General features: G+C 44.0%; 1 non-coding gene across 1 annotated transcript; it reads right to left on the bottom strand.

Annotated features, from left to right (window-relative positions):
* Positions 1-13456: 13456 nt before the first annotated feature.
* Positions 13457-13570, bottom strand: LOC140274348 (U5 spliceosomal RNA). The gene has a single exon (XR_011908310.1). It is a non-coding gene; the product is annotated as a U5 spliceosomal RNA (small nuclear RNA).
* Positions 13571-25795: the final 12225 nt, after the last annotated feature.

The following is a 25795-nucleotide window of genomic DNA, read 5'->3' as shown; positions in this document are numbered from 1 at the left end:
TTCCTACCATACAAGTATGGTGGAGAGGAAGCTGTGATTGGCCGACAATAGTAAAAAGCAGGTGAGAAAAGGTGCGAATGTCAAAACATACATGATCAAAACAGGGAGCGGAGGTGTTTGGCTGCAACAAGGTGTGAATGTCTACCCATAATTAATGAAAAACGGGCAACAAGTAGGTTCGAAATTCCAACCATACATCATCAAAAGCAGGAGTGGATGTGTTCGGCTTCAAGAAGGTATGAATGTCCATCAATAATTGCTATAAAACATGAAAGAAAATTTTCGAATATCAAACCGCACATAATCGTAAGCGGGAGAGGAGGTGTTCCGCTGCAAGAAGGTGTGAATATCCACACATAATTACTGAAAAATGGGTAAGAAAAGGTGCGAATGCCCAACCATACATCATCAAAAGCAGGAGTGGATGTGTTCGGCTACAAGAAGGTTTGAATGTCCGACCATAGTTTGTAAAAAGCGGGTAAGAACAGGTTTGTATGCCCGACTGTACACAATCAAAAGAGGGAGCGGAGTTGTTCAGCTACAAGAAGGTGTGAAAGTCCGACCATGGTTTGTAAAAAGCGGGTAAGAACAGGTTCGTATGCCCGAATATACACCATCAAATGCGGGAGCGGAGGTGTTCGGCTGTGAGTAGGTGTGAATCTCCAACCATAATTGCTGAAAAATGTGTTAGAAAAGGTAAGAATGCCGGTCCATACATCATCAAAAGCGGGAGAAGTGGTGTTCGGCTGCAAGTAGGTGTGAATGTCCAGCCATAATTACTCACAAATGGGCCAGGACGAAAGCCACACTGCATCTCCTGAATCCGAGGCTCGATTATCCGACGGATCCTCCTCTCCAATACCCCCGAATAGACCTTACCAGGGAGGCTGAGGAGTGTGATACCCCTATAGTTGGAACACACCCTCCGGTCCCCCTTTTTAAAGAGGGGGACCACCACCCCAATCTGCCAGTCCAGAGGCACTGTCCCCGATGTCCACGCGATGCTGCAGAGGCGTGTCAGCCAAGACAGCCCTACAACATCCAGAGCCTTGAGAAACTCAGGACGGACCTCATCCACCCCCGGGGCCTTGCCACCGAGGAGCTTTTTGACCACCTCGGCAACCTCAGCCCCAGAAATGGGAGGCCCTGTCTCCGAGCTCTCCGACTCTGCCTCTTCCGAGCACGTGTTGGTAGGATTGAGGAGTTCCTCGAAGTACTCCCCCCACCGACTCACAACATCCCTAGTTGAGGTCAGCAAAGCCCCGTCCCCACTGTAAACAGTGTTGACTGTGAGCCGCTTCCCCCCCCTGAGACGCCGGATGGTGGACCAGAATCTCTTCGAGGCCGTCCGGAAATCGTTCTCACCGAACTCCTCCCAGGCCCGAGTTTTTGCCTCAGCAACCGCCGAAGCCGCAGCCCGTCTGGCCTGTCGGTACCTATCAGCTGCTTCCAGGGTCCCACTGGCCAAAAAGGCCCGATAGGACTCCTTCTTCAGCTTGACGGCTTCCCTCACCACTGGTGTCCACCAGCAGGTTCGAGGGTTGCCGCCACGACAGGCACCGACCACCTTACGGCCACAACTCCGATCAGCTGCCTCGGCAATGGAGTCACGGAACATGGCCCATTCGGACTCAATGTCCCCCACCTCCCCCGGGATATGGTTGAAGCTCTGCTGGAGGTGGGAGTTAAAGCTCCTTCTGACGGGGGATTCTGACAAACGCTCCCAGCAGACCCTCACAATACGTTTGGGCCTGCCAGGTCTGATCGGCATCCTCCCCCACCAGCGGAGCCAACTCACCACCAGGTGGTGATCAGTTGACAGCTCCGCCCCTCTCTTCACCCGAGTGTCCAGGACATACGGCCGCAAGTCCGATGATACAACCACAAAGTCGATCATCGAACTGCGGCCAAGGGTGTCCTGGTGCCAAGTGCACATATGGACACCCTTATGTCTGAACATGGTGTTCGTTATGGACAGTCCATGACCAGCACAGAAGTCCAACAACATAACACCACTCTGGTTCAGATCGGGGGGGCCGTTCCTCCCAATCACACCCCTCCAGGTCTCACTGTCATTGCCCACGTGAGCATTGAAGTCCCCCAGCAGAACGAGGGAGTCTCCGGTAGGAGCATTCTCCAGTGCCTCCCCCAGAGACTCCAAAAAGGGTGGGTACTCTGAACTGCTGTTTGGCGCATAGGCACAAACAAGTCAGGACTCGTCCCCCCACCCGAAGGCGGAGGGAGGCTACCCTCTCGTTCACTGGGGTAAACCCCAATGTACTGGCACACAGCCGGGGGGCAATAAGTATGCCCACACCTGCTCTGCGCCTCTCACCACGGGCAACTCCAGAGTGGAAGAGAGTCCAACCCCTCTCAAGAGGACTGGTTCCAGAGCCCAAGCCGTGCGTCGAGGTGAGTCCGACTATATCTAGCCGGAACCGCTCAGCCTCGCGCACCAGCTCCGGCTCCTTCCCCAACAGAGAGGTGACATTCCACGTCCCAAGAGCTAGCTTCAGTAGCCGAGGATCAGACCGCCAAGGCCTCTGCCTTCGGCCGCTACCCAGCTCACATCGCACCCAACCCCCTTGGCCCCTCCCACGGGTGGTGAGCCCGTCGGAAGAGGGGGACCCACGTCATCATTTCGGGCTATGCCCGACCGAGCCCCATGGGCACAGACCCGGCCACCAGGCGCCCGCTGCCGGGCCCCACCCCCGGGCCTGGCTCCGGGGGGAGGCCCCGGTGTCCCATATCCGGGCAAGGGATCACGAGGTCCAAATTTTTTGTTCATCATAAGGGGTCTTTTGAGCTGTTCTTTGTCTGGTCCCTCATCTAGGATCTGTTTGCCTTGGGTGACCCTACCAGGGGCTTAAAGCCCCGGGCAACATAGCTCCCAGACTCATTGGGGCACGCAAACTCCCCCACCACGATAAGGTGACAGCTCAGGAGGGAGAATCCCGACTATACACCATCAAATGCGGTAGCGGAGATGTTCGGCTGTGAGTAGGTGTGATTCTCCAACCATAATTGCTGAAAAATGTGTTAGAAAAGGTAAGAATGCCGGTCCATACATCATCAAAAGCGGGAGAGGTGGTGTTCGGCTGCAAGTAGGTGTGAATGTCCATCAATAATTGCTTTAAAACATGAAAGAAAATTTTCGAATATCAAACCTTACATGATCATTAGCTGGAGAGGAGGTGTTCAGCTGCAAGAAGGTGTGAATATCCACCCATAATTACTGAAAAATGGGTAGGAAAAGATGCGAATGTCCAACCATAAATCATCAAAAGCAGGAGTGGAGTTGTTCAGCTACAAGAAGGTATGAAAGTCCAACCATGGTTTGTAAAAAGCGGGTAAGAAAAGGTTCGAATACCCGAATATATACCATCAAAAGCGGAAGCGGAGGTGTTCGGCTGCAAGAAGGTGTGAACGTCCGACCAAAGTTTGTAAAAAGCAGTTAAAAAAAGGTTTGAATATCCAACCGAACATAATCAAAAGCGGGAGCAGAGCTGTTCGACTGCAAGTAGGTGTGAATGTCAGATCATAATTGCTGAAAAATGTGATAGAAAAGACTAGAATGCCGGACAATACATCATCAAAAGCGGGAGAGGTGGTTTTTCGGCTGCAAGTAGGTGTGAATGTCCAGCCATAATCACTCACAAACGGGGGAAGAAAAGGTAGTATTTCCAGACCACACATGATCAAAACAGGGAATGGAGGTGGTTCAGCTGCAAGGTGTGAATGTCTGACTAAAGTTTGTAAAAACCGTGTAAGACAAGGGGCGAATGCCCGACAATGTATGATCAAAAGAGGGAGCGGAGGTTTTCGGCTGCAAGGTCTGAATGTCCAACCACAATTTGTAAAAATCGGGGAAGAAAAGGCTCGAAAGCCCGACTATACACCATCAAAAGCGGGAGCAGAGGTGTTCAGTTGCAAGAAGGTCTGAATATCCGACCAAAAATTAATGAAAAATGGGTAAGAAAAGGTGCAAATGCCAAATAATACATCATCAAAAGCAGGAGCGGATGTGTTCGGCTACAAGAAGGTTTGAATGTCCAACCATAGTAAGTAATAGGCGGGTAAGAAAAGGCTCGAATGCCACACTATATACCATCAAAAGCGGAAGCGGAGGTGTTCGGCTGCAAGACGGTGTGAACGTCCGACCAAAGTTTGTAAAAAGCAGTTAAGAAAATGTTCGAATATCCAACCAAACATAATCAAAAGCGGGAGCAGAGCTGTTCGACTGCAAGTAGGTGTGAATATCAGATCATAATTTGCAAAAAGCTGTTGAGAAAGGGTGAGAATGCCCGACTATACACTATCAAATGTGGGAGCGGAGTTGTTCGGCTGTGAGTAGGTGTGATTCTACAACCATAATTGCTGAAAAATGTGTTAGAAAAGGTAAGAATGCCGGACCATATATCACCAAAAGCGGGAGAGGTTGTGTTCGGCTGCAAGTAGGTGTGAATGTCCAGCCATAATTACTCACAAACGGGTAAGAAAGGGTACTATTGCCAGACCATATATGATCAAAACAGGGAGCGGAGGTGGTTCAGCTGCAAGAAGGTTTGAATGTCCGACTAAAGTTTGTAAAAAGCGGGTAAGACAAGGTGTGAATTCCCGACAATGTATGATCAAAAGAGGAGTGGAGGTTTTCGGCTGCAAGAAGGTCTGAATGTCCACCCATAATTACTGAAAAATGGGTAAGAAAAGGTGCGAAAGCCCAACCGCACATGATCATAAGTGGATGAGAAGGTGTTCGACTGCAAGTAGGTGTGAATGTAAGATCATAATTTGTAAAAAGCGGGTAAGAAAAGGTAAGAATGCCCAACCATAAATTATCAAAAGCGGCAGCAGAGTTTCGACTGGTATTTATCAATGTCTCGATAGATTTCAACAAAAAAACAACGTTGTACTTTGCAGTAAAAGAAAGAGCCAATCAAAAGTTTTAGAAATCCGAGAATAAGCTTATTTTCATGAGTTCTGCACGATTTCGGATTTTATGTATAAAAAGAATTCATTCACTCAAACCAAGTTAAAACTGCTTTTTCATTCATATTTATCAATGTCTAGATCGACTTCAACAAAGAACAACATTGTATTTTGCAGTAGAAGAAAGAGCAAAACTTGAAGGATCAGGAATCCGAGAATAAGCTTATTTTCTTATGGGCAAGTGGGAACTGCTTTGTCCTTCGTATTTATCAATGTGTAGATGGATTTCAACTTCTTCTACTGCAAAGTCCAATGTTTTTCTTTGTTGAAGTCGATCTAGACATTGATGAATATGGAAGGACAAAGCAGTTTTAACTTGGTTTGAGCAAAGCAATTCATTTTATAGCAAAATCCGAAATCGTGCAGAACTCATGAAAGCAGGCTTATACTCGGATTCCTGAAACTTTAGATTTGCTCTTTCTTTTACTGCAAAGTACAACGTTGTTTTTTTGTTTAAATCTTTCTAGACATGGTAAATATGAAGGACAAATCAGTTTTAACATAGTTTGAGTGAAGTAATGCATTTTATAAGCAAAATCCCAAATCATGCAAAACTCACGAAAAGCTTTTTCTCGCTTTTCACTGCTTTTTACAAACTTTGGTCGGACGTTCACACCTTCTTGCATCCGAACACCTCCGCTTCCGCTTTTGATGATGTATATTCGGGCATTCGAACCTTTTATTACCCGCTTTTTACAAACCATTGTTGTACTTTCACACCTTCTTGCAGCCGAACACCACCTCTCCCGCTTTTGATGATGTATGGTCCAGTATTCTTACCTTTTCTAACACATTTTTCAGCAATTATGGTCGGACATTCACACCTACTCACAGCTGGACACCTCCGCTCCCGCTTTTGATCATACAATGTCGGGACATCGCTCCTTGTCTTACCAGCTTTTTACAAACTTTAGTCGAACATTCACACCTTCTTGCAGCTGAACACCTCCGCTCCCGCTTTTGATGATGTATAGTCGGGCTTTCGAGCCTTTTCTTACCCGGTTTTTACAAATTATGGTTGGACATTCAGACCTTGCAGCCGAACACCTCCGCTCTCTCTTTTGATCATACATTGTCGGGCATTCGCACCTTGTCTTACCCGCTTTTTACAAACTATAGTCAGACATTCACACCTTGCAGCTGAACCTCCGCTCCCTGTTTTGATCATGTATGGTCTGGCAATACTACCTTTTCTTCCCCCGTTTGTGATTAATTATGGCTGGACATTCAAACCTACTTGCAGTCGAACAGATCTGCTCCCGCTTTTGATTATGTTTGGTTGGATATTCGAACCTTTTCTTAACTGCTTTTTACAAACCATGGTCGTACTTTCACACCGTCTTGTAGCCGAACAACTCCGCTCTCGCTATTGATTTTGTACAGTCGGGTATTTTAACCTTTTCTTACCCGCTTTTTACCAACTATGGTCGGACATTCACACCGTCTTACAGCGGAACACCTCCGCTCCCGCTTTTTATGGTGTATAGTCGGGCATTTGAACCTTTTCTTACCCGCTATTTACAAACTATGGTAGGACATTCAAACTTTCGTGTATCCGAAAACCTCCGCTCTCTCTTTTGATCATACATTGTCGGACATTCGCACCTTTTCTTACCGGCTTTTTACAAACCATGGTCGGACTGTCACACCTTCTTGTAGCCGAACACATCCGCTCCCGCTATTGATTGTGTACAGTCGGGTATATTAACCTTTTCTTACCCGCTTTTTACCAAGTATGGTTGGACATTCACACCTTCGTACAGCGGAACACCTCCGCTCCCTCTTTTGATGGTGTATGTTCGGGCATTCAAACCTTTTCTTACCCGCTTTTTCCAAACTATGGTCGGCTATTCACAGCTTCCTCTCCATCCACCATACTTGTATGGTGGGATATTCACACCCACTTGCATCCAAAGACCTCCGCCCCAAATTTTGTTGATATTTAGTCGGACATTCGCACCTTACCCGCTTTTGGCAAACTATGGCCTTCTTGCAGCCAAACAACTCTGATCTTGCTTTTGATGATGTAAGGTTGGGCATTCAGACCTTGCTTCACCTGCTTTTCACCAAATATAGTCGGACATTCACACCTTCTTGCAGCCGAACACTTCCGCTCCACCTTTTAGTGTTCTATCACACCTTTTTTTTCACCGCATTTTATACATTATGGTTGGAAATTTTCAACCACTCTCATCCGAAGACCTCTCCTCCCGCTTTTGTTAATATATTTGAACTTTAGTTTGACATTCAAACCTTCTTGCAGCTGAACCACCTCCGCTCCCTGTTTTGATCATATATGGTCTGGCTACTACCTTTTCTTACCCGTTTGTGAGTAATTATGGCTGGACATTCACACCTACTTGCAGTCGAACACAACCTCTCTCGCTTTTGATGATGTATGGACCGGCATTTTTACCTTTTCTAACACATTTTTCAGCAATTATGGTCGGAGATTCACACCTACTCACAGCCGAACAACTCCGCTCCCGCATTTGATGATGTATATTCGGGCATTCTCACCCTTTCTCATCAGCTTTTTGCAAATTATGATCTGACATTCACACCTACTTGCAGTCGAACAGCTCTGCTCCCGCTTTTGATTATGTTTGGTTGGATATTCGAACCTTTTCTTAACTTCTTTTTACATATTTTGGTTGGATGTTCACACCTTCTTGTAGCCGAACACTTCCACTCCTGCTTTTGATGATGTATGGTTGGGCATTCACACCTTTTTTTTGCCCATTTTTCAGGAATTATGGGTGGATATTCACACCTTGCAGCTGAACACCTCCTATCCCACTTATGATCATGTGCGGTTTGATTTTCGAAAAGTTTCTTTCATGTTTTCTAGCAATTATTGATGGACATGTAGACCTTCTTGCAGCTGAACACCTCCGCTCCCGCTTTTGATGATACATTGTCAGGCATTCGCACCTTGTCTTACCCACTTTTTACAAACTTTAGTCGAACAGTCACACCTTTTTGCAGCCGAACACCACCTCTCCCGCTTTTGATGATGTATGGTCCAGCATTCTTACCTTTTCTAACACATTCTTCAGCAATTATGGTCGGACATTCACACCTACTCAGAGCCGAACACCTCCGCTCCCGCATTTGATGGTGTATAGTCGGGCATTCTCACCCTTTCTCATCAGCTTTTTACAAATTATGATCTGACATTCACACCTGCTTTTGATAATGTATTGTTAGGCATTCGCACCTTTTTTTTACCCATTTTTCATGAATTATGGGTGGACATTCACACCTTCTTGCAGCCGAACACCTCCTCTACCGCTTATGATCATGTGCGGTTTGATATTCGAAAATTGACTTTCTTGTTTTAAAGCAATTATTGATGGACATTCAAACCTTCTTTTTGATGGTGTATAGTTGGGCTTTCGAGCCTTTTCTTCCCGGTTTTTACAAACCATGGTCGGACTTTCACACCTTCTTGTAGCCGTACAACTCCGCTCCCGCTATTGATTGTGTACAGTCGGGTATTTTAACCTTTTCTTACCCACTTTTTACCAACTATGGTCGGACATTCACACCGTCTTACAGCGGAACACCTCTGCTCCCGCTTTTGATGGTGTATAGTCGGGCATTCGAACCTTTTCTTACCCGCTTTTTACAAACTATGGTGGGACATTCAAACCTTCTTGTATCCGAAAACCTCCGCTCTCTCTTTTGATCATACATTGTCGGACATTCGCGCCTTTTCTTACCCGCTTTTTACAAACCATGGTCGGACTTTCACATCTTCTTGTAGCCGAACACATCCGCTCCCGCTATTGATTGTGTACAGTCGGGTATTTTAACCTTTTCTTACCCGCTTTTTACAAACCATTGTTGGACTTTCACACCTTCTTGCAGCCGAACACCACCTCTCCCGCTTTTGATGATGTATGGTCCAGTATTCTTACCTTTTCTAACACATTTTTCAGCAATTATGGTCGGACATTCACACCTACTCACAGCTGGACACCTCCGCTCCCGCTTTTGATCATACAATGTCGGGACATCGCTCCTTGTCTTACCAGCTTTTTACAAACTTTAGTCCAACATTCACACCTTCTTGCAGCTGAACACCTCCGCTCCCGCTTTTGATGATGTATAGTCAGGCTTTCGAGCCTTTTCTTACCCGGTTTTTACAAATTATGGTTGGACATTCAGACCTTGCAGCCGAACACCTCCGCTCTCTCTTTTGATCATACATTGTCGGGCATTCGCACCTTGTCTTACCCGCTTTTTACAAACTATAGTCAGACATTCACACCTTGCAGCTGAACCTCCGCTCCCTGTTTTGATCATGTATGGTCTGGCAATACTACCTTTTCTTCCCCCGTTTGTGAGTAATTATGGCTGGACAGTCACACCTACTTGCAGTCGAACAGCTCTGCTCCCGCTTTTGATTATGTTTGGTTGGATATTCGAACCTTTTCTTAACTGCTTTTTACAAACCATGGTCGTACTTTCACACCGTCTTGTAGCCGAACAACTCCGCTCTCGCTATTGATTTTGTACAGTCGGGTATTTTAACCTTTTCTTACCCGCTTTTTACCAACTATGGTCGGACATTCACACCGTCTTACAGCGGAACACCTCCGCTCCCGCTTTTTATGGTGTATAGTCGGGCATTTGAACCTTTTCTTACCCGCTATTTACAAACTATGGTAGGACATTCAAACTTTCGTGTATCCGAAAACCTCCGCTCTCTCTTTTGATCATACATTGTCGGACATTCGCACCTTTTCTTACCGGCTTTTTACAAACCATGGTCGGACTGTCACACCTTCTTGTAGCCGAACACATCCGCTCCCGCTATTGATTGTGTACAGTCGGGTATATTAACCTTTTCTTACCCGCTTTTTACCAAGTATGGTTGGACATTCACACCTTCGTACAGCGGAACACCTCCGCTCCCTCTTTTGATGGTGTATGTTCGGGCATTCAAACCTTTTCTTACCCGCTTTTTCCAAACTATGGTCAGCTATTCACAGCTTCCTCTCCACCCACCATACTTGTATGGTGGGATATTCACACCCACTTGCATCCGAAGACCTCCGCCCCAAATTTTGTTGATATTTAGTCGGACATTCGCACCTTACCCGCTTTTGGCAAACTATGGCCTTCTTGCAGCCAAACAACTCTGATCTTGCTTTTGATGATGTAAGGTGGGGCATTCAGACCTTGCTTCACCTGCTTTTCACCAAATATAGTCGGACATTCACACCTTCTTGCAGCCGAACACTTCCGCTCCACCTTTTAGTGTTCTATCACACCTTTTTTTTCACCGCATTTTATACATTATGGTTGGAAATTTTCAACCACTCTCATCCGAAGACCTCTCCTCCCGCTTTTGTTAATATATTTGAACTTTAGTTTGACATTCAAACCTTCTTGCAGCTGAACCACCTCCGCTCCCTGTTTTGATCATATATGGTCTGGCTACTACCTTTTCTTACCCGTTTGTGAGTAATTATGGCTGGACATTCACACTTACTTGCAGTCGAACACAACCTCTCTCGCTTTTGATGATGTATGGACCGGCATTTTTACCTTTTCTAACACATTTTTCAGCAATTATGGTCGGAGATTCACACCTACTCACAGCCGAACAACTCCGCTCCCGCATTTGATGATGTATAGTCGGGCATTCTCACCCTTTCTCATCAGCTTTTTGCAAATTATGATCTGACATTCACACCTACTTGCAGTCGAACAGCTCTGCTCCCGCTTTTGATTATGTTTCGTTGGATATTCGAACCTTTTCTTAACTTCTTTTTACATATTTTGGTTGGACGTTCACACCTTCTTGTAGCCGAACACTTCCACTCCTGCTTTTGATGATGTATGGTTGGGCATTCACACCTTTTTTTTGCCCATTTTTCAGGAATTATGGGTGGACATTCACACCTTGCAGCTGAACACCTCCTATCCCACTTATGATCATGTGCGGTTTGATTTTCGAAAAGTTTCTTTCATGTTTTCTAGCAATTATTGATGGACATGTAGACCTTCTTGCAGCTGAACACCTCCGCTCCCGCTTTTGATCATACATTGTCAGGCATTCGCACCTTGTCTTACCCACTTTTTACAAACTTTAGTCGAACAGTCACACCTTTTTGCAGCCGAACACCACCTCTCCAGCTTTTGATGATGTATGGTCCAGCATTCTTACCTTTTCTAACACATTCTTCAGCAATTATGGTCGGACATTCACACCTACTCAGAGCCGAACACCTCCGCTCCCGCATTTGATGGTGTATAGTCGGGCATTCTCACCCTTTCTCATCAGCTTTTTACAAATTATGATCTGACATTCACACCTGCTTTTGATAATGTATTGTTAGGCATTCGCACCTTTTTTTTTACCCATTTTTCATGAATTATGGGTGGACATTCACACCTTCTTGCAGCCGAACACCTCCTCTACTGCTTATGATCATGTGCGGTTTGATATTCGAAAATTTACTTTCTTGTTTTAAAGCAATTATTGATGGACATTCAAACCTTCTTTTTGATGGTGTATAGTCGGGCTTTCGAGCCTTTTCTTCCCGGTTTTTACAAACCATGGTCGGACTTTCACACCTTCTTGTAGCCGTACAACTCCGCTCCCGCTATTGATTGTGTACAGTCGGGTATTTTAACCTTTTCTTACCCGCTTTTTACCAACTATGGTCGGACATTCACACCGTCTTACAGCGGAACACCTCTGCTCCCGCTTTTGATGGTGTATAGTCGGGCATTCGCACCTTTTCTTACCCGCTTTTTCCAAACTATGGTCGGCTATTTACAGCTTCCTCTCCACCATACTTGTATGGTGGGATATTCACACCCACTTGCATCCGAAGACCTCCGCCCCAAATTTTGTTGATATTTAGTCGGACATTCGCACCTTACCCGCTTTTGGAAAACTATGGCCTTCTTGCAGCCAAACACCTCTGATCTCGCTTTTGATGATATAAGGTTGGGCATTCAGACCTTGCTTCACCTGCTTTTCACCAAATATAGTCGGACATTCACACCTTCTTGCAGCCGAACACTTCCGCTTTTAGTATTCTATGAGGCATTCACATATTTTTTTTCACCGTATTTTATAGATTATGGTTGGAAATTCTCACCCACTCTCATCCGAAGACCTCTCCTCCCGCTTTTGTTAATATATAGTCGGGCATTCGAACCTTTTCTTACCCGCTTTTTACAAATTATAGTCGAACATTCACACCTACTTGCAGCTGAATACTTCCGCTCCACCTTGTAGGTATGTATGGTTGGCATTTGCACCTCTTTTTATACTGATTGCTGAAGATTAAGTTGTACTTTCTCAAACTACAACTTTTTTTTATTTGTTGAAACTTGATTTGAAGTGGATAAATAAGGAGGACAAACAGTTTTAAGTCAGGCTGATAGAAGGAATTAATTTTATAGCAAAATCTGTACTTCGTCATATGTCGAGAGATGCTTATTGCTGAAGAAGTTCTTTCTCATTCTACAAAGTACAACGTTGTTTATCGTTGAAACTTGATTAGACATGAATAAATATGAAGGACAAAGCAGTCTTAACTTGGTTTGAGTTAATGAATTCGTTTTATAGGAGAATCCGAATTCGTGCATAACTCATAAAATAGAGCTTATTTTCGGATTCCTGAAGAATGATTCTGGTTCTTTCTAATAATACAAAGTTTGTTGTTTATTGTTGAAACTTCATCAGAAGTGAAGAAATAAATGAATGCCTATCAACAAATTGACCTTCTGTTGACCTTCGGGGAGGTGAGTATCTTCACTAGACTCACCTGTCTGCTCTTCCTCCTCATTTAGCGTAGCTCCACCCTCTGCCTGTGAATTCTCACAGACTTCAACACTGAGTGGTGAGGCCTCTACAGGCCCCTCCCCTTTTTGCTCCTCACTTCCAATCCAAGCTTTTGGCGGGAAGTTTGAATTTATTGGGTCAACCTCTTCACTTTGTTCACCAACTGCCACCTTTGGTCCTTCTCTTTGTTGGCTTGACTGTGGCTTTACCGTCTTTAATTTGTTGGCAAAAGATTTAGGGCAATCTCTGAAGAGGTGATTTAATTCTCCACAGAGATTACATTTCCTGCCATTTGGACACTCTCCAAAAGTTTGCCCAATTTCTCTGCTCTTCCCACATAACACCTTGGTACAAGCCTCAACCAGGTGCCCATGCTCACCACACTTGCGGCAGAACTTGGGCTGCCCCTGGTAGTGGATGTAACCTCGGTTTTCAAGGTGGCCAGAGTGTCGCCCACCCGCTGCACTGAGCACTCTTCAGCCCTTTTAAATGGTATAACTTTGCACTCCCGCACGCTCCAGCAAGCACCATTCAAGCAACAACTTTGCACTCCAGCTTCGAACATCGGCACAGTCGCAACAAGTAAGGCGACTCTACTCAGAGAAGTCACTCTGCACAGTAACAAGATTTCTTTTGCACAGACAGAAAGGGCTTCACCCGCAAAGGTAAAGCCTGCCAAAAATAGAAACAACTCATTAGTGCTGCTCTCCACAGAAATCTTTCTTAAAAGGCGAAAGACTTGTACGTTATGAAGAGAAACCAGAGTACGATTATCCGTCACTGCGGGAGCAGGGCATCAGGCTTGTTGGCATAGCCACCTTCCCCATGGTGAGCTTTGCTTGGTTGAGACGCTTGCTCCCCCCCCCCTTGCTCCTCGGCTGACCAAGTAGGAACAATCGGGCCCTATTCGATGGCTGCCTTGTCTTTTACTCTGTGCAAAAGACAAGGCAGCAACAAAAACACCACGAGAATCCCGTATTGAGGCTTTGTTCTGACCGCTCATTCGGGGTCGCATTTCTTTCAAGCAATTCTCCTGGTTAGCCCACACTCGGCTCGCTCCCATAGCCGTGTTAAAGTCTACTTCGCATTCACTCTCTTTTCCCATCAGACTCTTAGGATTTTATCTATAAAATGAATTCCTTCACTCAAACTATGTGAAAACTGCTTTGTCCTTAATATTTACCATGTCTAGAAAGATTTAAACAAAAAAAACAATGTTGTACTTTGAAGTAAAAGAAAGAGCAAATCTAAAGTTTCAGGAATCCAAGAATAAGCTTACTTTCATGAGTTCTTCACGATTTCGGATTTTGCTATAAAATGAATTCCTTCACTCAAACTAAATTAAAACTGCTAAACCGCTAATCTGTTATATGTAAGGCAGATGTCAAATTCACCGAAATAGGATCAAAGGGTATTCGGCCAATCGAGCTGTAGCAACTTCGGTAAAAGAGTATAAGTTGAAGAGTTTGTGAATAAAGGTGTGCGCACACATAGTGTGCTGTACGAAAATAGGCAGGGAGCAATGCCGGCTGGGGTATATGTTCTTGTATGTTGTCTGACTGTTTGATTTGAATGTGTTGTGTAAGTGTCCTGTTGAATGTTACATGTTTGGGCTTTGACACGCTTCACTGTGGTTGTTAACTGTGTGGTGTGTCCTGAAATGTTATATGTTTGGGCTGTGTGACATGCTTAATGCTTGTCAGTAGCTACCCACTTATTCATATACTATCAAAGTATGTCCGGACTTCTTATGTTGTCAGTTCCCATCAAAAGCGGAAGCGGAGGTCTTCGGATGCAAGTGGGTGTGAATATCCCACCATACAAGTATGGTGGAGAGGAAGCTGTGAATGGCCGACCATAGTAAAAGGCGGGTGAGAGAAGGTGCGAATGCCTAACCATACATCATCAAAAGAGGGAGCGGAGGTGTTCCGCTGTAAGACGGTGTGAATGTCCGACCATAGATGGTAAAAAGCGGGTAAGAAAAGGTTAAATTACCCGACTGTACACAATCAAAAGAGGGAGCGGAGTTGTTCAGCTAAGAGAAGGTGTGAAAGTCCGACCTTGGTTTGTAAAAAGCGGGTAAGAAAAGGTTCGTATGCCCGAATATACACCATCAAAAGCGGAAGCGGAGGTGTTCGGCTGCAAGATATTGTGAACGTCCGACCAAAGTTTGTAAAAAGCAGTTAAGAAAAGGTTCGAATATCTAACCAAACATAATCAAAAGCGGGAGCAGAGCTGTTCGACTGGAAGTAGGTGTGAATGTCAGATCATAATTTGCAAAAAGCTGATGAGAAAGGGTGAGAATGCCCGACTATACATCATCAAATGCGGGAGCGGAGTTGTTCGGCTGTGAGTAGGTGTGAATCTCCGACCATAATTGCTGAAAAATGTGTTAGAATAGGTAAAAATGCCGGTCCATACATCATCAAAAGCGAGAGAGGTTGTGTTCGGCTGCAAGTAGGTGTGAATGTCCAGCCATAATTACTCACAAACGGGTAAGAAAAGGTAGTATTGCCAGACCATATATGATCAAAACAGGGAGCGTAGGTGGTTCAGCTGCAAGAAGGTTTGAATGTCCGACTAAAGTTCAAATATATTAAAGAAAGCGGGAGGAGAGGTCTTCGGATGAGAGTGGTTGAAAATTTCCAACCATAATGTATAAAATGCGGCGAAAAAAAGGTGTGATAGAACACTAAAAGGTGGAGCGGAAGTGTTCGGCTGCAAGAAGGTGTGAATATCCGACTATATTTGGTGAAAAGCAGGTGAAGCAAGGTCTGAATGCCCAACCTTACATCATCAAAAGCGAGATCAGAGGTGTTTGGCTGCAAGAAGGCCATAGTTTGCCAAAAGCGGGTAAGGTGCGAATGTCCGACTAAATATCAACAAAATTTGGGGCAGAGGTCTTCGGATGCAAGTGGGTGTGAATATCCAACCATACAAGTATGGTGGAGAGGAAGCTGTGAATAGCCGACCATAGTTTGGAAAAAGCGGGTAAGAAAAGGTTTGAATACCCGAACATACACCATCAAAAGAGGGAGCGGAGGTGTTCCGCTGTACGAAGGCGTGAATGTCCGACCATAGTTGGTAAAAAGCGGGTAAGAAAAGGTTAAAATACCCGACTGTACACAATCAATAGAGGGAGCGGAGTTGTTCGGCTACTAAAAGGTGTGAAAGTCCGACCCTGGTTTGTAAAAAGCGGGTAAGAAAAGGTTCGAATGCCCGAACATACACCAACAAAAGAGGGAGCGGAGGTGTTCGGCTGCAAGAAGGTGTGAACGTCCGACCAAAGTTTGTAAAAAAGCAGTTAAGAAAAGGTTCGAATATCTAACCAAACATAATCAAAAGCGGGAGCAGAGCTGTTCGACTGCAAGTAGGTGTGAATGTCAGAGAATAATTTGCAAAAAGCTGATGAGAAAGGGTGAGAAATCCCGACTATACACCATCAAATGCGGTAGCGGAGTTGTTCGGCTGTGAGTAGGTGTGATTCTCCAACCATAATTGCTGAAAAATGTGTTAGAAAAGGTAAGAATGCCGGTCCATACATCATCAAAAGCGGGAGAGGTGGTGTTCGGCTGCAAGTAGGTGTGAATGTCCATTAATAATTGCTTTAAAACATGAAAGAAAATTTTCGAATATCAAACCGCACATGATCATTAGCGGGAGAGGAGGTGTTCAGCTGCAAGAAGATGTGAATATCCACCCATAATTACTGAAAAATGGGTAGGAAAAGATGCGAATGTCCAACCATAAATCATCAAAAGCAGGAGTGGAGTTGTTCAGCTACAAGAAGGTATGAAAGTCCAACCATGGTTTGTAAAAAGCAGGTAAGAGAAGGTTCGAATACCCGAATATATACCATCAAAAGCGGAAGTGGGGGTGTTCGGCTGCAAGAAGGTGTGAACGTCCGACCAAATATTGTAAAAAGCAGTTAAGAAAAGGTTTGAATATCCAACCGAACATAATCAAAAGCGGGAGCAGAGCTGTTCGACTGCAAGTAGGTGTGAATGTCAGATCATAATTGCTGAAAAATGTGATAGAAAAGACTAGAATGCCAGACAATACATCATCAAAAGCGGGAGAGGTGGTTTTTCGGCTGCAAGTAGGTGTGAATGTCCAGCCATAATTACTCACAAACGGGGGAAGAAAAGGTAGTATTTCCAGACCACACATGATCAAAACGGGGAATGGAGGTGGTTCAGCTGCAAGGTGTGAATGTCTGACTAAAGTTTGTAAAAACCGTGTAAGACAAGGGGCGAATGCCCGACAATGTATGATCAAAAGAGGAAGCGGAGGTTTTCGGCTGCAAGGTCTGAATGTCCAACCATAATTTGTAAAAATCGGGGAAGAAAAGGCTCGAAAGCCCGACTATACACCATCAAAAGCGGGAGCAGAGGTGTTCAGGTGCAAGCAGGTCTGAATGTCCAACCAATAATTACTGAAAAATGGGTAAGAAAAGGTGCGAATGCCAAATCATACATCATCAAAAGCAGGAGCGGATGTGTTCGGCTACAAGAAGGTTTGAATGTCTAACCATAGTAAGTAATAGGCGGGTAAGAAAAGGCTCGAATGCCCGACTATATACCATCAAAAGCGGAAGCGGAGGTGTTCGGCTGCAAGACGGTGTGAACGTCCGACCAAAGTTTGTAAAAAGCAGTTAAGAAAATGTTCGAATATCCAACCAAACATAATCAAAAGCGGGAGCAGAGCTGTTCGACTGCAAGTAGGTGTGAATATCAGATCATAATTTGCAAAAAGCTGATGAGAAAGGGTGAGAATGCCCGACTATACACCATCAAATGCGGGAGCGGAGTTGTTCGGCTGTGAGTAGGTGTGAATCTCCGACCATAATTGCTGAAAAATGTGTTAGAAAAGGTAAGAATGCCGGTCCATACATCATCAAAAGCGAGAGAGGTTGTGTTCGGCTGCAAGTAGGTGTGAATGTCCATTAATAATTGCTTTAAAACATGAAAGGAAATTTTCGAATATCAAACCTTACATGATCATTAGCGGGAGAGGAGGTGTTCAGCTGCAAGAAGATGTGAATATCCACCCATAATTACTGAAAAATGGGTAGGAAAAGATGCGAATGTCCAACCATAAATCATCAAAAGCAGGAGTGGAGTTGTTCAGCTACAAGAAGGTATGAAAGTCCAACCATGGTTTGTAAAAAGCGGGTAAGAAAAGGTTCGAATACCCGAATATATACCATCAAAAGCGGAAGCGGAGGTGTTCGGCTGCAAGAAGGTGTGAACGTCCGACCAAAGTTTGTAAAAAGCAGTTAAGAAAATGTTCGAATATCCAACCAAACATAATCAAAAGCGGGAGCAGAGCTGTTCGACTGCAAGTAGGTGTGAATATCAGATCATAATTTGCAAAAAGCTGTTGAGAAAGGGTGAGAATGCCCGACTATACACTATCAAATGTGGGAGCGGAGTTGTTCGGCTGTGAGTAGGTGTGATTCTACAACCATAATTGCTGAAAAATGTGTTAGAAAAGGTAAGAATGCCGGACCATATATCACCAAAAGCGGGAGAGGTTGTGTTCGGCTGCAAGTAGGTGTGAATGTCCAGCCATAATTACTCACAAACGGGTAAGAAAGGGTACTATTGCCAGACCATATAAAGTTTGTAAAAAGCGGGTAAGACAAGGTGTGAATTCCCGACAATGTATGATCAAAAGAGGAGTGGAGGTTTTCGGCTGCAAGAAGGTCTGAATGTCCACCCATAATTACTGAAAAATGGGTAAGAAAAGGTGCGAAAGCCCAACCGCACATGATCATAAGTGGATGAGAAGGTGTTCGACTGCAAGTAGGTGTGAATGTAAGATCATAATTTGTAAAAAGCGGGTAAGAAAAGGTAAGAATGCCCAACCATAAATTATCAAAAGCGGCAGCAGAGTTTCGACTGGTATTTATCAATGTCTAGATAGATTTCAACAAAAAACAACGTTGTACTTTGCAGTAAAAGAAAGTGCAAATCAAAAGTTTTAGGAATCCGAGAATAAGCTTATTTTCATGAGTTCTGCACGATTTCGGATTTTATGTATAAAATGAATTCATTCACTCAAACCAAGTTAAAACTGCTTTTTCCTTCATATTTATTAATGTCTAGATCGACTTCAACAAAGAACAACATTGTATTTTGCAGTAGAAGAAAGAGCAAAACTGAAGGATCAGGAATCCGAGAATAAGCTTCTTTTCATACGTTCTGCATGATTTGGGATTTTATGTATAAAATTAATTCCTTCACTCAAACTAAGTTAACACTGCTTTGTCCTTCATATGTACCCATTTCTACATATATTTCAAGCATAAACTTCCTCATACTACCCTGAATGAGAAAGAGCCACACTTGTGATTAAGCCATACGCCCCTTTTGAGGAGTTCTGCATGATTTGGGATTTTATCTATAAAATCAATTCCTTCACTCAAACTATGTTAAAACGGCTTTTACCTTCATATTTATCAATGTCTCGATAGATTTAAACAAAAAAACAACGTTGTACTTTGCAGTAAAAGAAAGAGCCAATCAAAAGTTTTAGGAATCCGAGAATAAGCTTATTTTCATGAGTTCTGCACGATTTCGGATTTTATGTATAAAATGAATTCATTCACTCAAACCAAGTTAAAACTGCTTTTTCATTCATATTTATCAATGTCTAGATCGACTTCAACAAAGAACAACATTGTATTTTGCAGTAGAAGAAAGAGCAAAACTGAAGGATCAGGAATCCGAGAATAAGCTTATTTTCTTATGGGCAAGTGGGAACTGCTTTGTCCTTCGTATTTATCAATGTGTAGATGGATTTCAACTTCTTCTACTGCAAAGTCCAATGTTTTTCTTTGTTGAAGTTGATCTAGACATTGATGAATATGGAAGGACAAAGCAGTTTTAACTTGGTTTGAGCAAAGCAATTCATTTTATAGCAAAATCCGAAATCGTGCAGAACTCATGAAAGCAGGCTTATACTCGGATTCCTGAAACTTTAGATTTGCTCTTTCTTTTACTGCAAAGTACAACGTTGTTTTTTTTGTTTAAATCTTTCTAGACATGGTAAATATGAAGGACAAATCAGTTTTAACATAGTTTGAGTGAAGTAATGCATTTTATAAGCAAAATCCCAAATCATGCAAAACTCACGAAAAGCTTTTTCTCGCTTTTCACTGCTTTTTACAAACTTTGGTCGGACGTTCACACCTTCTTGCATCCGAACACCTCCGCTTCCGCTTTTGATGATGTATATTCGGGCATTCGAACCTTTTATTACCCGCTTTTTACAAACCATTGTTGGACTTTCACACCTTCTTGCAGCCGAACACCACCTCTCCCGCTTTTGATGATATATGGTCCAGTATTCTTACCTTTTCTAACACATTTTTCAGCAATTATGGTCGGACATTCACACCTACTCACAGCTGGACACCTCCGCTCCCGCTTTTGATCATACAATGTCGGGACATCGCTCCTTGTCTTACCAGCTTTTTACAAACTTTAGTCGAACATTCACACCTTCTTGCAGCTGAACACCTCCGCTCCCGCTTTTGATGATGTATAGTCGGGCTTTCGAGCCTTTTCTTACCCGGTTTTTACAAATTATGGTTGGACATTCAGACCTTGCAGCCGAACACCTCCGCTCTCTCTTTTGATCATACATTGTCGGGCATTCGCACCTTGTCTTACCCGCTTTTTACAAACTATAGTCAGACATTCACACCTTGCAGCTGAACCTCCGCTCCCTGTTTTGATCATGTATGGTCTGGCAATACTACCTTTTCTTCCCCCGTTTGTGATTAATTATGGCTGGACATTCAAACCTACTTGCAGTCGAACAGATCTGCTCCCGCTTTTGATTATGTTTGGTTGGATATTCGAACCTTTTCTTAACTGCTTTTTACAAACCATGGTCGTACTTTCACACCGTCTTGTAGCCGAACAACTCCGCTCTCGCTATTGATTTTGTACAGTCGGGTATTTTAACCTTTTCTTACCCGCTTTTTACCAACTATGGTCGGACATTCACACCGTCTTACAGCGGAACACCTCCGCTCCCGCTTTTTATGGTGTATAGTCGGGCATTTGAACCTTTTCTTACCCGCTATTTACAAACTATGGTAGGACATTCAAACTTTCGTGTATCCGAAAACCTCCGCTCTCTCTTTTGATCATACATTGTCGGACATTCGCACCTTTTCTTACCGGCTTTTTACAAACCATGGTCGGACTGTCACACCTTCTTGTAGCCGAACACATCCGCTCCCGCTATTGATTGTGTACAGTCGGGTATATTAACCTTTTCTTACCCGCTTTTTACCAAGTATGGTTGGACATTCACACCTTCGTACAGCGGAACACCTCCGCTCCCTCTTTTGATGGTGTATGTTCGGGCATTCAAACCTTTTCTTACCCGCTTTTTCCAAACTATGGTCGGCTATTCACAGCTTCCTCTCCACCCACCATACTTGTATGGTGGGATATTCACACCCATTTGCATCCGAAGACCTCCGCCCCAAATTTTGTTGATATTTAGTCGGACATTCGCACCTTACCCGCTTTTGGCAAACTATGGCCTTCTTGCAGCCAAACAACTCTGATATTGCTTTTGATGATGTAAGGTGGGGCATTCAGACCTTGCTTCACCTGCTTTTCACCAAATATAGTCGGACATTCACACCTTCTTGCAGCCGAACACTTCCGCTCCACCTTTTAGTGTTCTATCACACCTTTTTTTTCACCGCATTTTATACATTATGGTTGGAAATTTTCAACCACTCTCATCCGAAGACCTCTCCTCCCGCTTTTGTTAATATATTTGAACTTTAGTTTGACATTCAAACCTTCTTGCAGCTGAACCACCTCCGCTCCCTGTTTTGATCATATATGGTCTGGCTACTACCTTTTCTTACCCGTTTGTGAGTAATTATGGTTGGAGATTCACACCTACTCACAGCCGAACAACTCCGCTCCCGCATTTGATGATGTATAGTCGGGCATTCTCACCCTTTCTCATCAGCTTTTTGCAAATTATGATCTGACATTCACACCTACTTGCAGTCGAACAGCTCTGCTCCCGCTTTTGATTATGTTTGGTTGGATATTCGAACCTTTTCTTAACTTCTTTTTACATATTTTGGTTAGACGTTCACACCTTCTTGTAGCCGAACACTTCCACTCCTGCTTTTGATGATGTATGGTTGGGCATTCACACCTTTTTTCTGCCCATTTTTCAGGAATTATGGGTGGACATTCACACCTTGCAGCTGAACACCTCCTATCCCACTTATGATCATGTGCGGTTTGATTTTCGAAAAGTTTCTTTCATGTTTTCTAGCAATTATTGATGGACATGTAGACCTTCTTGCAGCTGAACACCTCCGCTCCCGCTTTTGATGATACATTGTCAGGCATTCGCACCTTGTCTTACCCACTTTTTACAAACTTTAGTCGAACAGTCACACCTTTTTGCAGCCGAACACCACCTCTCCCGCTTTTGATGATGTATGGTCCAGCATTCTTACCTTTTCTAACACATTCTTCAGCAATTATGGTCGGACATTCACACCTACTCAGAGCCGAACACCTCCGCTCCCGCATTTGATGGTGTATAGTCGGGCATTCTCACCCTTTCTCATCAGCTTTTTACAAATTATGATCTGACATTCACACCTGCTTTTGATAATGTATTGTTAGGCATTCGCACCTTTTTTTTTACCCATTTTTCATGAATTATGGGTGGACATTCACACCTTCTTGCAGCCGAACACCTCCTCTACCGCTTATGATCATGTGCGGTTTGATATTCGAAAATTTACTTTCTTGTTTTAAAGCAATTATTGATGGACATTCAAACCTTCTTTTTGATGGTGTATAGTCGGGCTTTCGAGCCTTTTCTTCCCGGTTTTTACAAACCATGGTCGGACTTTCACACCTTCTTGTAGCCGTACAACTCCGCTCCCGCTATTGATTGTGTACAGTCGGGTATTTTAACCTTTTCTTACCCGCTTTTTACCAACTATGGTCGGACATTCACACCGTCTTACAGCGGAACACCTCTGCTCCCGCTTTTGATGGTGTATAGTCGGGCATTCGAACCTTTTCTTACCCGCTTTTTACAAACTATGGTGGGACATTCAAACCTTCTTGTATCCGAAAACCTCCGCTCTCTCTTTTGATCATACATTGTCGGACATTCGCACCTTTTCTTACCGGCTTTTTACAAACCATGGTCGGACTGTCACACCTTCTTGTAGCCGAAGACATCCGCTCCCGCTATTGATTGTGTACAGTCGGGTATATTAACCTTTTCTTACCCGCTTTTTACCAAGTATGGTTGGACATTCACACCTTCGTACAGCGGAACACCTCCGCTCCCTCTTTTGATGGTGTATGTTCGGGCATTCAAACCTTTTCTTACCCGCTTTTTCCAAACTATGGTCGGCTATTCACAGCTTCCTCTCCACCCACCATACTTGTATGGTGGGATATTCACACCCACTTGCATCCGAAGACCTCCGCCCCAAATTTTGTTGATATTTAGTCGGACATTCGCACCTTACCCGCTTTTGGCAAACTATGGCCTTCTTGCAGCCAAACAACTCTGATCTTGCTTTTGATGATGTAAGGTTGGGCATTCAGACCTTGCTTCACCTGCTTTTCACCAAATATAGTCGGACATTCACACCTTCTTGCAGCCGAACACTTCCGCTCCACCTTTTAGTGTTCTATCACACCTTTTTTTTCACCGCATTTTATACATTATGGTTGGAAATTTTCAACCACTCTCATCCGAAGACCTCTCCTCCCGCTTTTGTTAATATATTTGAACTTTAGTTTGACATTCAAACCTTCTTGCAGCTGAACCACCTCCGCTCCCTGTTTTGATCATATATGATCTGGCTACTACCTTTTCTTACCCGTTTGTGAGTAATTATGGCTGGACATTCACACCTACTTGCAGTCGAACACAACCTCTCTCGCTTTTGATGATGTATGGACCGGCATTTTTACCTTTTCTAACACATTTTTCAGCAATTATGGTCGGAGATTCACACCTACTCACAGCCGAACAACTCCGCTCCCGCATTTGATGATGTATAGTCGGGCATTCTCACCCTTTCTCATCAGCTTTTTGCAAATTATGATCTGACATTCACACCTACTTGCAGTCGAACAGCTCTGCTCCCGCTTTTGATTATGTTTGGTTGGATATTCGAACCTTTTCTTAACTTCTTTTTACATATTTTGGTTGGACGTTCACACCTTCTTGTAGCCGAACACTTCCACTCCTGCTTTTGATGATGTATGGTTGGGCATTCACACCTTTTTTTTGCCCATTTTTCAGGAATTATGGTTGGACATTCACACCTTGCAGCTGAACAGCTCCTATCCCACTTATGATCATGTGCGGTTTGATTTTCGAAAAGTTTCTTTCATGTTTTCTAGCAATTATTGATGGACATGTAGACCTTCTTGCAGCAGAACACCTCCGCTCCCGCTTTTGATCATACATTGTCAGGCATTCGCACCTTGTCTTACCCACTTTTTACAAACTTTAGTCGAACAGTCACACCTTTTTGCAGCCGAACACCACCTCTCCCGCTTTTGATGATGTATGGTCCAGCATTCTTACCTTTTCTAACACATTCTTCAGCAATTATGGTCGGACATTCACACCTACTCAGAGCCGAACACCTCCGCTCCCGCATTTGATGGTGTATAGTCGGGCATTCTCACCCTTTCTCATCAGCTTTTTACAAATTATGATCTGACATTCACACCTGCTTTTGATAATGTATTGTTAGGCATTCGCACCTTTTTTTTTACCCATTTTTCATGAATTATGGGTGGACATTCACACCTTCTTGCAGCCGAACACCTCCTCTCCCGCTTATGATCATGTGCGGTTTGATATTCGAAAATTTACTTTCTTGTTTTAAAGCAATTATTGATGGACATTCAAACCTTCTTTTTGATGGTGTATAGTCGGGCTTTCGAGCCTTTTCTTCCCGGTTTTTACAAACCATGGTCGGACTTTCACACCTTCTTGTAGCCGAACAACTCCGCTCCCGCTATTGATTGTGTACAGTCGGGTATTTTAACCTTTTCTTACCCGCTTTTTACCAACTATGGTCGGACATTCACACCGTCTTACAGCGGAACACCTCTGCTCCCGCTTTTGATGGTGTATAGTCGGGCATTCGAACCTTTTCTTACCCGCTTTTTACAAACTATGGTGGGACATTCAAACCTTCTTGTATCTGAAAACCTCCGCTCTCTCTTTTGATCATACATTGTCGGACATTCGCACCTTTTCTTACCCGCTTTTTACAAACCATGGTCGGACTTTCACATCTTCTTGTAGCCGAACACATCCGCTCCCGCTATTGATTGTGTACAGTCGGGTATTTTAACCTTTTCTTACCCGCTTTTTACAAACCATTGTTGGACTTTCACACCTTCTTGCAGCCGAACACCACCTCTCCCGCTTTTGATGATGTATGGCCCAGTATTCTTACCTTTTCTAACACATTTTTCAGCAATTATGGTCGGACATTCACACCTACTCACAGCTGGACACCTCCGCTCCCGCTTTTGATCATACAATGTCGGGACATCGCTCCTTGTCTTACCAGCTTTTTACAAACTTTAGTCGAACATTCACACCTTCTTGCAGCTGAACACCTCCGCTCCCGCTTTTGATGATGTATAGTCGGGCTTTCGAGCCTTTTCTTACCCGGTTTTTACAAATTATGGTTGGACATTCAGACCTTGCAGCCGAACACCTCCGCTCTCTCTTTTGATCATACATTGTCGGGCATTCGCACCTTGTCTTACCCGCTTTTTACAAACTATAGTCAGACATTCACACCTTGCAGCTGAACCTCCGCTCCCTGTTTTGATCATGTATGGTCTGGCAATACTACCTTTTCTTCCCCCGTTTGTGAGTAATTATGGCTGGACATTCACACCTACTTGCAGTCGAACAGCTCTGCTCCCG

Source organism: Leuresthes tenuis, unplaced genomic scaffold, assembly GCF_036924035.1.
Source record: "Leuresthes tenuis unplaced genomic scaffold, fLeuTen1.0.hap1 SCAF_17, whole genome shotgun sequence".
Lineage (NCBI taxonomy): Eukaryota > Metazoa > Chordata > Actinopteri > Atheriniformes > Atherinopsidae > Leuresthes > Leuresthes tenuis.
This window is presented reverse-complemented; position numbering and strand designations above follow the sequence as displayed.